The 13700-nt window shown below is 44.6% G+C and overlaps 1 long non-coding RNA gene across 1 annotated transcript; it reads left to right on the forward strand.

The window, feature by feature from the left end:
- Positions 1-5053: 5053 nt before the first annotated feature.
- LOC139597520 (uncharacterized) lies at positions 5054-11204 on the forward strand. The gene is made up of 3 exons (XR_011681626.1): positions 5054-5445; positions 5785-5923; positions 9687-11204. It is a non-coding gene; the product is annotated as an uncharacterized lncRNA (long non-coding RNA).
- Positions 11205-13700: the final 2496 nt, after the last annotated feature.

The raw sequence follows: 13700 nt of genomic DNA on the forward strand, positions 1-13700 counted from the left end.
AAAAGCAAAACTTGTTCTAAAGCCAGGACTGAGCTGGAATTTCTTTCTAGTGTTTGCAAAGGATGATAAAATTAAGCACCAGGAAAATATCACATCTCACAATGATGAATGTGATTACATCAGACTTTCTAAATACAGCTTGATGAATATGTGCAATAAATACAGAAGTAAACACAGGGGAAAAAATCAGAAGTCATTTGACTTTACGTAGTACAACTCTAAAAACCATTTGTGTTGTGCATCAACTCTTCTGCAGGGTTTTTCCAACCAGAATTACAAAGTACTTCACAAACTTGGATCAGCTCCTCATGCTTTGAATCATTTGGGGAAATATTTCCCTTTGAATGTGGGAGATAACTGAGCCATGGAAATCAGCAGAGGTGAAGGAGTGATCCAGGGGCACAGGCAGGGAAAGCCTCCTCTCCTTCCCTCTCAGCATGGAGGTGCTTGGGCATCAGACAGCAGCACAGCACCTGTGAGCCAGTGCTTGGATCTGCTGCAGCCACTGGCCAACCTGACAAACCAAATTTTCCTTAGTAAAAAGGCAAAGCTTTAGTAATAAAATTAGCATTAGTAAAATGCTTTATTCGGGTCAGCACTATTGCTCAGGAAAGATACACAGCACAGGTGTGAGAACCTGTGAATGTGAATTTCAGATGCTTCACTGGCATGTTTTAGGGTGCTGTGAACCTCTGCCTCCAGTGCAAGAGATGCTGGGTCTTCCCCCCAGAGCAGCAAGGGCTGAAATCCTGAGGTCAGAAAGGAATTCCTGGGAGCATCCCCAGTTTGACTGCCCTGGACTCCTGCAAACATTCCTCATTCTCAGGGAAGGACACAGAAATCACGTACACAATTAGAGCTCATGCTGAATTCACTCTGTCTTAGCCCCTGTCATGGCTGAGGAAGTGCTTTCTAACACATTTTCCAGAGGATAATGTTGTTAGCAACTCTATGGTATTATTTAATTTGATTTTACTCTGCTAATAAGCCACAAAACATCGTCAGACACTCTCTTGATGCTACTCATAGCTGACCTCCTTTCTGTGGGATGTGCAAATATCCATCCACATCACCCCAAAACAACAGGGCCTGCTGCTCTTGACTGCAATACCTGTCCCAGCCTACCTGGCTTCTGCTGCTTTTGGCTCTGTCTTCTCTCCCTGTGGATCCCTGCAGCTGTTCTGGAGCAATTTTAGTTATCAAGAGACAGCTCAAGTTCCAAGAACACAAAGTAAATAAACCATTAATGGTGTCTGTACCAAATTAAAACCTCTCTAATCTTTGTACTTCTATCTTTATTTATTCTACTAATTTCATGGCTGGAACAAGTCTAAATATAAACAAAACGTTCTCCACTATCCATCCACACAGCCCAGAGTCTTGGCTCCAAGGAAATGTGCTGACACAGTTAAAGGAAACCCACAGTAGCAAAATCCAGCAGTTTTCACCCTTTCCTAAATGACCACTTAAATGCTGTGAACTGGGATGAACCCAGGAATCTTCAGCCCATTAAATAACATAGAAAATGGAGCATGTTCATTATTCTCTGATGAGTCTTCCTACCTCTGAGGGCTTCTCCAGAGCCTCTCTCAGGGCAAGAACAAAGGCATTCAGATCTGAAATTGCTGTGCACTGAAATTACCCAGTGGATGGAAGATGAATTTCTTCTCTTCTAGACAAGACTGTCAAGATGGAATATCTAGAAACTCTTCATAGCAATGTGTTTTTAAGAGAGTGGAGTTATCTCTTATTGAAAGTGGTTGAAAAATCTATGCAGCAACCTTTCAGAAGTGAACATTACCATGTTGTGTATGCACGGGCAGATGGAGGAATGGATGGTTTCACGTGTTCTTTTTATTTCCAAATGCTGTAACTCTGCTGCTTTCCTTTCCCCTGTCCAACATCAGCCAGCCCACACTCTGAACACAACCACAGAGGAAATGCATCAAGGCAGGAGTTCTTAATAGTCACTAAAAATGATTCTAAAAATGGATAAATGTTTGCAGTGATCTAGGCAGTAAAACACTGCAAAATACTTTTTTTTCTGCTTGTACCAAAGTTTTTGAGAATGACTAATACACTATTTCCACTGGCTCCAAAACATGCAGGTACAAATTATTGCTTGAGAGAAGGGAAACATCTGTTCTTCCCCAGCCTGTTGCCTTATGACTGTGAGGTTTGAAATCCTCCATTTCTAAATCTTAATGACCCATGTGTGGGGTTGGTTGACCAACCATGCATGGCCACAGAGAGGAGAGTTTCTGTTGAGAAGTTTCTTTCTTCTAACACAGCATGAAGAAATTTCAGTCACCTGGGTCATCATGGTCCTCTGAGGCTCCTCAGAGTCATCAAATTCAGTCTCCTTAGCAAACAGTAAAACACAAGGTAAATGTCATTAAAATGGTGGGGCTTGTGCAAAAAGCATTGTGGAAAGGAATATTTTAACATCCTGCCATTATAATTTTCTGTGTCTATGACACTGTAAGCTGCTTCCACACTGCCTAATTAACACAGTCATTAATATCCTGTTACAGGAACCAGAATGTGTTGGGAGTGTTCCACGGGGTTTTGCTGACTGGCTTTATTTATTCACACAGCTATGGTGAATTCATTATCACATTCCCTGAATGTGCCCCATCATTGTGGCAAAGATCTGTCTGTGGTAAGAGGATGGTCCTTGGCTAAACAAGCAGCTTTTTGCATCTTGCCTCTCCCACACCCCTCCTGTATCCTCCAAGGCTAAGGGAGGCCACTGCCAGGTTCTAGTTTGATCCCTGAAACACAATCCATGGCAATTTTGCCCAGTAACACCTGCACTGAATGATATTAGCATGCAGGCTGCCTTGCTGTGCAAATAAACTCTCTTCAAGTTTGACAACTGCTCATGGAAGTAGAAATCTTTCATAAAATCTTCCAGACCTAATTAACTTATGTGAAGTGCTGTAAAATTTATAGCCTTTCTCTGGAGAGCCCATTGCATTGGCTGCCCACCCCACCTTTAAAATCCTGTGTTTTGTTCCTTGATTGCAGTTTTGGGACTCGAGGCTTCAGCCCTGGCATTTCATTATGCCTCCACTGGGCATCAGGGATGGAACAGGCTGTTCTCCCAGGGTTCTCTCCAGCAATGTGGCTCTGAGAGAGGAGTTTTGGTTGCCTGAAGCCAAGCTGCAGCTTGGTATCAGTCCCCCTTTGACTGATATGGCCAACTGGCCAGAAGAATTCAGTAGTCCCTCATTGTCACCTCCTTGTGCCACTGCAAAAATTTTTACCTTGTACAGCTGCAAAAACTAGCAAGAGTTGTGTGGGGGAAAGGAATACCTGGGTGAATGTGGCAGGGAAATGATAGTTCTTGCTCTCAGAGAGCCTTGTGACCCTCTGAGCATGTCAGGAGATGGAGCCCTCTGACATTCTGGCTTCAGTCTCTGAGTGTAATGCAAGAGATAGCACAAATCATTAGGAACAGCTCTTTGCAATTCCCACCACCAGCTCATACAAGCCCAGTAAAATCCATCACAGAAAAGGACTGGGTTGTTTTCTCCCCTCCTCTCTATTCCTACTGGAAGAGGCACAGGGCACGTTTCTAAACAAAGGAGTTTCTTTCTTTCAGCCCTCAAGCCACTGAGTTCAAAGCTGACTCAGATACCTCTGGCCCATGTGGCAGCCTGTGCTTTGGGTACAGCTCTGTTGTCTGACCTCCCTGACATCCCAAGATTCTTTCTCAACACCTGCTCCAGTTTGAATTTTGTTTCCTAAATCTACTTTGAAGACAAACACGTTGAATCCATGGCCTGAGACAGAGCTATGACACCATTTAATGCCATTTCTAATCTCTCTTCTTATACAAGTCAGTATTCCTTAACACCCACTAAGAAATTCTCACATGGAGCATACTAAAGTCAAACCTCCCAATTACAAGAAAGAGCCACTGTGGGTAAAATCCCCCAAAGCAGAACCCAGATAAGCCATCTACCTTTTCCTCCTTGGCTTCTAGGGCTGCAAAGTTATCAGTTCCCATCAGACCTCACCAAACAAACCCATCCAGTCTGAGGCTGTAACATTGCTTTCTGCTGAGACCACAGGGGCAAGCAAAAGCTTTGATCAACTAACCACTGCAAACTTTTATTTATTTTTAATTTCCTTTTTACGTAGCAGACATGGCTTGCAACAAAAGGTCATTTGAAAAAAGGGATTTGGCCAGTGCACAGAGCAGCAATGTTTTCCACAGCACACTCAGCTCAGCTGTGCCAGGGCTAGGAGAGCCTGTCCTAGGGCTACCAGCGGGTTTTGGTCATTATTTTCATCCAGATTTTTGGCCACTCTGATTTTTATTCAGTTTTTGGAATGGGATAGGTTGACACAGAATAAACCTCTGCCTGGGAAGTCTGGTAGATGCCTTTGAGATGTTTTCTTGGTGCCTGTTTCACTGGCCACGTAACTCATTCTGTCCCATTTCTTACATAACTGGTAAATTTTCAATTTCAAATCCATGACTAACCAAGAGATACAAATTCCTAGGGACAGTGGAAGAAAACAGAGAGAGCTGGTGCAGCTGTGATTGCAGAGAGGTCTGGCACAGGTTTCTATCCAAGCCAGTACCACAGCACCTGGATTAACCCCATGGCCTAACTTTTCCTCTTTTTTTTTCTTCCACATTTTAACAGTGCTCTGTTATGCACCTCCATTCTTGTGCTGCTGATCTGCCTCACTGGCTTCTTTGAAGGGAAATAAGGACGTGACTTTCCTCTGTCCTGGCCAGCAAACCCAAGGGATCAGAGATTAAGGTGAGCTGTCCCTGGGTGTGCACATCCCTCAGTACTGCAGCCAAGAGACTGAGGCAAAACCAGCTGATTATTTCCCCAAAAGCAGCTTCCATCTGGTGAGAATGAATATTCCATCATCATCATCATCATCATCAGGAACAAACCTGTACAGGTCCAGCCAGTCTGTACTGACTGCATCACACAACAGCCCCTGACAAAGTTTTTTAGGGTGACCCTAAGAAATGAGTAACAAGCAGGAAAATCACAGGAAATGCTCTGCCAGCACTGCTGCACAGAGGGAGTGGGATTTAGGATTTCAAAGGATATGAAAACCCTGACAAGAAAAGGAATAATGACATTTGCCAGCAATTGCAGATAAAGGAAAAATCATGCATGATTTTGGGGTTTCATAGAAATATCGATGGTATTCTATTTCTGTTGGGTCTGGAACATCTTACACATGAGATCCTTGATGACTTCATTGCAAATTCCTCAGGCTCCATTCTCATGCAGTTTGTAAACAATGAAAATTCACCCTTGGCAGGATTTTCTGCGCCACAGTGCTTTGAAGAGTGAGTTCACACTTTTTGCTGGGCCTCCTGCAGCACACCAAGAGCACAGGACACAGGACTGCACTCCTGGAAGATAACAGCTTCACAGAAAGCAGAGGGACCTCAGAGAACAGGTAATCCATCTTTTTACCACGAACCAAGTCTAATCAAAACCAAGCACTCCTGACGTGTTCTTAAAGACCTTCAGGAACAGACCTCACCACGTCCCCAGACAATCAATTCCAAGGCTTGCATTGTCCTTTGCCAATACTTCTTTTTGTTTTATGTCTCCCTTTAATCATTCTCACTGCAGTTTACACACATTATTTCTTGTCTTACCCAGTATGAGCTCACAGAACAGATTATTCCCTTCTGTGCAGCAGCACGGCCTGGATTTGCCACAGTTCTCTGTCTTTGTAGGTTATGGAGGCAAGTTAAAGGATGTCTGATGAGCTCTGTTACTCTGCCTGCAGGCTCTGCAGCCAGTTTGTGTTTCCCTTGAGGAGCAGCCCCAAATACAGTGATGTATGCAAGATGAGAATGATCAGCAAGGGGCTCAAGCCACTCATTGGTAGACTGAAATGTGATGGAGCTCCCATTGATCTCATCCAGGTATGTGCTAGGACCAAACTCTTCAGATCTTTTGAATGTGAAATGGAATCTACAGCCTAATTCCTTTTGGCAAGAAAAAAGACCTGAAACTCTCTAGGAATCAGCAAATGAGCTCCTGAATTTAATTGCATGACTACTCTATGCCATCTTTCACATGATGAAACAAAGGTATCATGATTGCATTGTCCTAACCAAGATAATGTTCTTTTTCTCTCATGTCTTTTTTTAAAAATCTGAATTGATACTTGGCTTGGGATGAAATGCTGCTCATACTGAACAGACAAAAATTGTCAGAAAGTTCAAGGACTTATTTGAAATTCATGCTACTGAACTACCCAGAGTGTGTTGGGAAAATTTTCCCTTAGGGTGTTATTGGGATCTCAGTTTCCAAGAAGACTTCCAGACTTGTTTAGTTTCAGCCAAGCTAATAATCTCCCTCTGTGGCATTTGGTTCTTTTCCTTCTATTCCTTATCAGGAATTTTAAGATACGTGTGAGAATAGAGAAAGCATAAAGTGACTAAATATAGTCAGCACCAGGCTGGACATCTCCAAAATCATCAGCAAAGAGCTAATTTTGACTGGAGGATAATTTTCTGGTTGGGGACTTGTCTATGGTCAGTGGCTGACTCAGGAAATCTGAGAAAAAAAAAATCTATTTTTTCATTTGGGATTTAACTCAAAGATGGGATAAACCTGCCCTGTCCAAACTGGTCAGGGAGGATCAGAGCCACTGAATCTGATGCTCCTCACTGAGCTCACTGAGCTCACTGAGCTGTGCTCACCACCCAACTTACAAATCCTGTACTTTAAAAGTCATTCTCTAATACCTGAATCTTTGACTCTGCCTGGGAAACAGGGGCATGTTCCTTCTAGCTCAACCAATGGGTGAATTTTCTTTGGGGTAGGTTAAAAGCAAAATAATAAGGAAAAGGAAAAAAAAAAGAAGTCACAGAATGCAGCCAGTTCCCACTGCAGAGCTCTCTTATTTGCTGAACTTCAATGGACACCTTTGAGCACCTCTCCTTAAAAAACAATGGAAAAATAAATTTTAAAAAAACACAACAATTTCTACTTCTAGGAATGCTTTTAGCAACCCTTCAGTGGTCCTAATTTTAGACCATTTTTCATTTAAATTTAGCAATTTCTAAAGATTAATTACAGAGTTATTTTTATTTTTATTGCTATCGTTCAGCCTGATAGCAAATTATTTCTTTGAGATTTCATTTTCAGTGTACACTGGAGCATCTTTCTGGAAATGCTGCCCTTGATTTGAACACCCTTCCAAGGGAGATGTGCACAAAAAAAAAAAAATCCACATCCAGCAGTCACATAAGCAGTGTGTGCCTAATTTGTATGGCTAAAGCTAAAGATCAGAAATGTTGCAGATGAACATTATGGCTACACACTGTCTCATCTTTTCCTTTTGGGAGCAATGAAGGAAGCATTTAGCTAAAGCACTTGCATAGGTAATGTTGCCATCTTGCTTTCCTTCTGAGCTGGCAGCTGTCTGCAATTTATGCATGAAATATGGAGCATAAATACTGCTCCACCAAGGGGAAATATGGTGATGTAGAATTCAAAAAAGAAGTGGGGACTAAAGGGCCATTAAGTTTTTTATTAGCACTACCTCACAAAATATTCCAGCATGCTGATGGACTTCTCTCACCACAAACTCTCAGTGCAGACTCTAGGGCTGCCCAAGGGGGATGGAGCAGGATGCCAATATTTGGAAAGACTGGAGAAAATTAGACAGAAATTGAAGAAAAAAGAGTTAAACCTTAGGCCTGTTTGTTCCACTCTCAACAAACGGAGGCATGTCAGAGGAGGGCACAGGCCTGACTTCAAACTGCTATGGAGGACTTGAGAATTGGTGAAGATCTGGCATATGAGAAGTTCTGGTCACTTTGCTCACTGTGTCCATGAGTGTTCCACACAGATCACACAGCATTAGCACAAAGCACTGGGTGATCACCTTAGTTTGGCTCAGCTTCCACCCTCCCAGTCTCTCACCCTGCTATTCCCACAGCTCTCACATTCCCACACCTGTGTGCACCACAGCAAACTCTGCCAGTGGTTAAATGAGTTCCAGTGGGCCTGAGCTGGGCTGAAGGGGGAGGCTGGGCTGAACTTGTGGACCTGAGAACAGTTCAGCACTTCTCATCTCAAAATACCTTAAAAAAGTGCTTAAAATATCTTCAATTCTCCTTGAATTAAATCCTTCTTCATTTTTTCTTCCTTTTGTTGTTTTTCCTACCTTTGCCATTCTGCAACAAAGCAAAGACTAGCAGAACCCTCCAGATTTCTTTGCTTCTACTTTTTGAGGACCTTCTCACAAAGCCACATCCCTGATCCCATTTCCTGCATTCCCTTCACCGTGGAAGTGTTGTGCTTTCATTATTGAGACATCATATTTCCCTGCTTTAAATCCTCTGCAACTCTGTGAAACTTGAAGTGACAATCAAAGCTAGACACTACTTGAGGAAATGGTGGTTTGTTTTGTGGTGCCACCAGAAGATCATGGCTCTGGGGACTCAAAGTTCCACAGGATTTCATAACCCCACTCAGCACCTTGGTCACCAGTGTCTCCCTGCCCAGCCTGTGCTGGAACAATTCCTTACCCTCTGTTTACTCCACACACCCTCCTCCTTCCCCGCTCCTTAGGCAGTCTTACATTCTCCCCACATTTTTTTCGCTGCCCAGATGCTTTTCTAGAACAAAAAGAGGCCAGGATGGCTTTTCCATGGCACGAGCCTCTGTCTGTCCCTTTGCACACTCACCCCCCCACACTTCCCAGCTCTCCTCAGGGTGATCAGGAATTCACACCATCCTCTGGGGTTCCTTTCTTTGCTGCCCTCCCCAGAGGCTCCATCCTGCCCCTGTGATGCTGCCTGAGCCCAGTGGGTGCTGCAGACTCCCCTGGTGCCCCCTGACGTGCCTGGCCCTGCTCATGTCCTGGCAGCCTCTGAGCAGAGCAGCCCAGGGCTGGCCTGGCTCACCTGAGCAGGAGCCTGCCTGTGCTGCAAAACCTCCTCTCTTGCCTTAGGCAGGATTTAATTGACCACTTGGAGGATTCAGGGATTAGGGAGGATTGGCACAGGGCTGCTCACCTCTGCTCCTTGCAGAATTCCCTCTGCCTGTGGTGGAGCTGAGCCGCCTCCAGAGGAGGCAGGGGTTCAGTGCAGCACGTCCAGCAGCCCCTGCTCCACTCCAGCTCCAAGAGCTTCAGGCCTTTCCCATCCCTGCTGCGAGTTCTGAAGGGAGGCAGCCAGCCCCAGGCATAAATCCACAGTGATTTATGTGCCACTGGCAGGCTGTTGGTTTAATCTGTACAGGTTCAGGTGTATGAGATCCATATAAAGGCTTTAGCTACAAAAAAAATACAATTTTATGTTCTATGTCCCTGATTGCCTTGGCATGTGCTGGACTTTGCTTAGAACTTTGAGAAGGAAATCTGTAGCAAGTCCTGCTGCTTCCAGCTCCTCAGATCTGGTTCTTCTCCTTCCCCATGTCCATAACACAACCCTCTGCTACCCTCTTTACCTTCTGCTCTTCTGCCACTGACAGATGCTTGTCCTCTTTGGGTTTTACTTTCCATTGGGTTTACATTTGAGCTTTATTTTGTCATGAATTCTACTCTAAAGTAAGGATATCTATTATCTATGATTCATGCATGTGCATGTTCCAACATGTAACTCAGCTACAGGGCAAGGTAAAGATCCTTTTTTGGAAAATAAATCCTTTTCTCACTGCATGTTTCTCCAGGTGTGTAACTGTGATGGGTGTCTCCCACTGAACAATGAACCTCTTTTGTGCAGAATGGTAGAAATCACAATATAAGTCTGGAAAAGGAGGCAGTGACCAAACAATAGTAATGATGGCTAATGAACACCCATGAGGTGCTGGGAACCAAAGATCCTGCTCAGGCCAACGGGAGGTGGTGCCTGACAAACCAAAGGCACCTCTGAGCTCTCCTGTGACAACAGCAGGAACAGAAGACACTGTTGCCCGAGGTGAAATGTTGCTTTACAAGAACTAAACAAGAAATAACTGTGCCAAACCCAGACATTTCCCTAAGAAATTCCCTGCCAGTGCTCGTGGGGCATTGTGGTTTTACCTGAGTTCATGGAAGAAGGCAGCTGGAAAGCCTCAAAACTCACTGGAGGAGAGAACAAAAAGGGCTTCAGGGCACAGAACTGGCTCGGAAAGTGTCTTTGAAAGCTGCCAGCATGGAAACTGCTAGCTATTGCTGACCTTTCCCATGTTTACAGAAGCCAAACTTTCAACACCTGTAACTGGGAGGGAATGAGCCGAAGAAAGATCTGACTCACATCATCATTTTCACCTCCTAAGAGAAACAATTCTGCAAGGCTTCAAGCGCTCACCATGCCAGCCACAAGGCAGTGTCCCTGGAGAACGAGCTGTCTCTGAGCTCTGCCACCCCATTTCATGGCTGGCGTTCATTCCACATCCCTCTGCAGCATCCTGACCCCACACTCTGCCTGTTCACTGCTGCTGCCCCACGCCCTTGCCTCCCTCCCGTGCTCCTGCCTGCCAGCCTGGCTGGAGCCAGGGCAGATCCTGCCTGAGCTCACCCTCAGCTCTGCTCTCCATGAGGGGCTCCATGAGGTCTCTCTCCTCTCTCAATGGCACCACGGGCAGTGCAGGGCTTGGGCAGAGCAGGCTCCTGGCAGACCCTTCTCGCTGAGCTGAGTGATGCTGCCCAGGCTCAGGGGGGACAGGGCAGAGCAGCACCCTGGGGCCAGGCTCCTTCCCTTGGGATGCAGGTGAGAAAGGGATTCTGTGGATGCAGGCACTGCTGGGATGGGTAAGAGCCTGAATGAGAGGTGCTGGACTCCAGGCAGATCTTCAAAAAGCAGTTTATCACATCCAGGAGTTAGAGCAGTGCAGGGTGGTGGGTGACAGAGCTGTGCCCACAGCTGTCAGCTCCAGCTGCAGGCAGCCTGGAGACCCTTTGGTTTTGGTTACATTGCATTATAGACTGTTCTTTGCTGAGCATCTTAACACAGTAGAACCAATCTATACCTTAACTGTTATCTATGGCCTATCATAACTACTGTAATTATCATATCCATTACAGTTTAAGCTAGAAGCTGTTTTTCAGTTTTCTTGCAGTGGAAAATCCTGAGACCTTTTTTCTACTTGCAACATTGGCAGGCTTTTTTGCCTGTGCTCTCTTTCTGCTTGGAAAAAACATCTTCATGTTGGAGGTGGGTTTATCCTTTGCTCTAAGCCATAAAAACCCCTTCTAACTAACACACCCTTTGCCTCCTTGGTTATCCAGTAAGACTGGCTCAGCAACTCTTTTCTATCAAAACTTGCTTCCATCTCTATTCCTTCTTCAGACTCTACATTCAAAATTCTTTCTGCTAAGCACACATATCTGTGAGACTTTCTTGTCAAACTTTCATCCTTCCCAACAGGGATGTTCTTGCAGGGAGAATAAAGAGTGAAACTGTTGCTTCTGACAGCCTGTCAGAGTCCTCAGGGAGACACTGAAATGCTGGAAGACAGGACAGATATAATAATATCTCATTATTCAGATTTCTGAAAAAAGCTCAGTGGAAAAAAAGCAATTCACTGGTGTTGAGCTTCTGGATCATTTTTTGGTTATCCTGAGTAATTGGGAGATTTAAATTTCTGCTTTCCCAAAAACAAACCAGTGAGACTGAGGTTGGGATGTGGTCATCTGGCACCCGTGGCTGAGACTCAAATCTGCACATTGTATAATTAGTGATGAAATTCCATGTGTTGGCAATGCCAGTGACAATCCAGCTGCAGCACAAGGCTCGTGCAGTTGTCTCCATGTGCTTCTCCTGTTTCTTGAAGGAACTCAATATTTCATCTTCCTGCAAAATATTTAACCAATTCCTTTCTCTGTACAAGGCAATTTGTGACACAGGGTAAGGAGAAAGTTCATTGGAAATAACCCAGGGGGATTTTCATTAATATCTCACTGCTACCAGAATATGGATTTGGGTTCTTTCCCCTTCTTTAAAGTTTATTTTATACCAAGTTTATAACTGTGACTGAATTATTTTTCCTGCCTATAAAATACCAAGAAAATGGAACTAAAATCTGTGGAATGGCAATAATGTACTTTTCTTTTTTCAGTCTGAGGTAGATTTATTTATCTCTATTAATGCTAGACAGGCATATTTTAGAGATTCATGGCTGGATCCATGTAAAGCCAGGCACAACAGGGAGAAATATAGGCATGGTATTTTTTTGTTAGTGCAGTTTAAATGAGCAAATGAAAAAGAGCAATCCTTTTCATGCTCTTCTCCTGCAAGAGCAATTCCGTGATTATTGATTGTTACTAGAAATAACTGTCTAATATTGAAATAGCTGTTTCAGGCACAGGATGCACAATGTTCATGCTGCTTGAGCTTTTTATTTCAAAGTGTTATCAGTACTCATAAATCAGAGTTTCACCCGATTTCCTTCCATAAGATGAGATTTAATTACAAGATTCAATTATTTCTGTAATCAAGATTGATTTCTGGAGAAAGAAGTGATAGAGAAGAGGGACACAGAAGGGTGATGCAGAACCAATCACAGTTACACGTGCATCCCCAGGCCTACAAGCCAAGACATTCCCATTTCATCATTCACAGAAATAAATTATCTCAGCAGTGTGAACATTGCTAATTTTTTTCCTGGGTGTTTAAATGATGTTAACAAATTTTATCTCATTATCCAGTTCTGTGGTGTTCTCACATAGGGCTTAAATCTGACTTGTCCCAGCTGTTGGGGTCACAGTCCCAGTTCCCCAAAGTACAGATGGGGAGGGAATGGGACAGACCTGAGAACTGCAGCAGTGCCAAAGCTGCAAGAGGAATGCCTCATTTTCCCTCACAGCTTCACAGCATGCCCAGACAGGCTCTTTTGAACTAAATGCACATAGATAGGTGTGGGAAATCTCTCCATAGATATTTTAATGGTTTTTTTCTTCATCGTGCACTGCCTAGGTTAACCCTTATGGTACATAGCAACCGTCCTTTAAGAAAAATAATTTTCTCAGCGAGGCTTTCTAGAAAAGACCCTCAGTGCTGTGTTGTGGAGCAGCTCTGTGTTCTGAGGGAGCCCTGCTGAGGGTGGAGGAGAGGCAGAGGCAGGGACACCCAGCCCTGCAGGTGTGCCAGTGCCATGGATGATGCCACTTTCCCTCTCCTTGGGAACATGGCCTCTCTCTCCCTCTGTCTGCTCAGCACAGCTCTCAGCCCGAGCCAGTCGTGCCTTTGTGACCCCTGGAAGCTCTGAGTGCTCAGTGCCTTGGGGTGGGCAGGGCTGGGATCCCAGCCCCAGGGGAGTCACGGGGGCAGGGGCACAACCTCAGTCCCTTTGATCAGTGTGGCTGGCAGGAGCCCTGGCACAGGGTGTGCAGAGGCATCCTGTGCTCAGTCTGCTGTCAGCTCTGAGTGTGGCATTCCCTGAACGCCTACGAGTTACCCTGCAGCTTTGATCACCTCAGTTTGTTGGGAAACAGAGATTATGTGATACCACTGTGCTGAGCTTCTTGGAATCACAGATTCCAAGAATCTGCAGGCAAAGGTAATGCACAAGGTTTGGCCCACAGAAAGTATTTTCTTGTATTTCTGTAGGATAATAATCACCACATTCTTTTACTGCTCTCAGGAAAACACAAACTTGGTTTGGTGTGCATCTTGAACAAAACAAGGAGAGCCTTCTCACACTGCCCCTTTGCCCTCCTCTGCTCTGGGAGACACTCACTGCTGTGCCTGCAGCTGTGGGGAA

This window comes from Agelaius tricolor, unplaced genomic scaffold (assembly GCF_023055355.1).
Source record: "Agelaius tricolor isolate 1412-34295 unplaced genomic scaffold, bAgeTri1.0.p SCAF_17, whole genome shotgun sequence".
Classification (NCBI taxonomy): Eukaryota; Metazoa; Chordata; class Aves; order Passeriformes; family Icteridae; genus Agelaius; species Agelaius tricolor.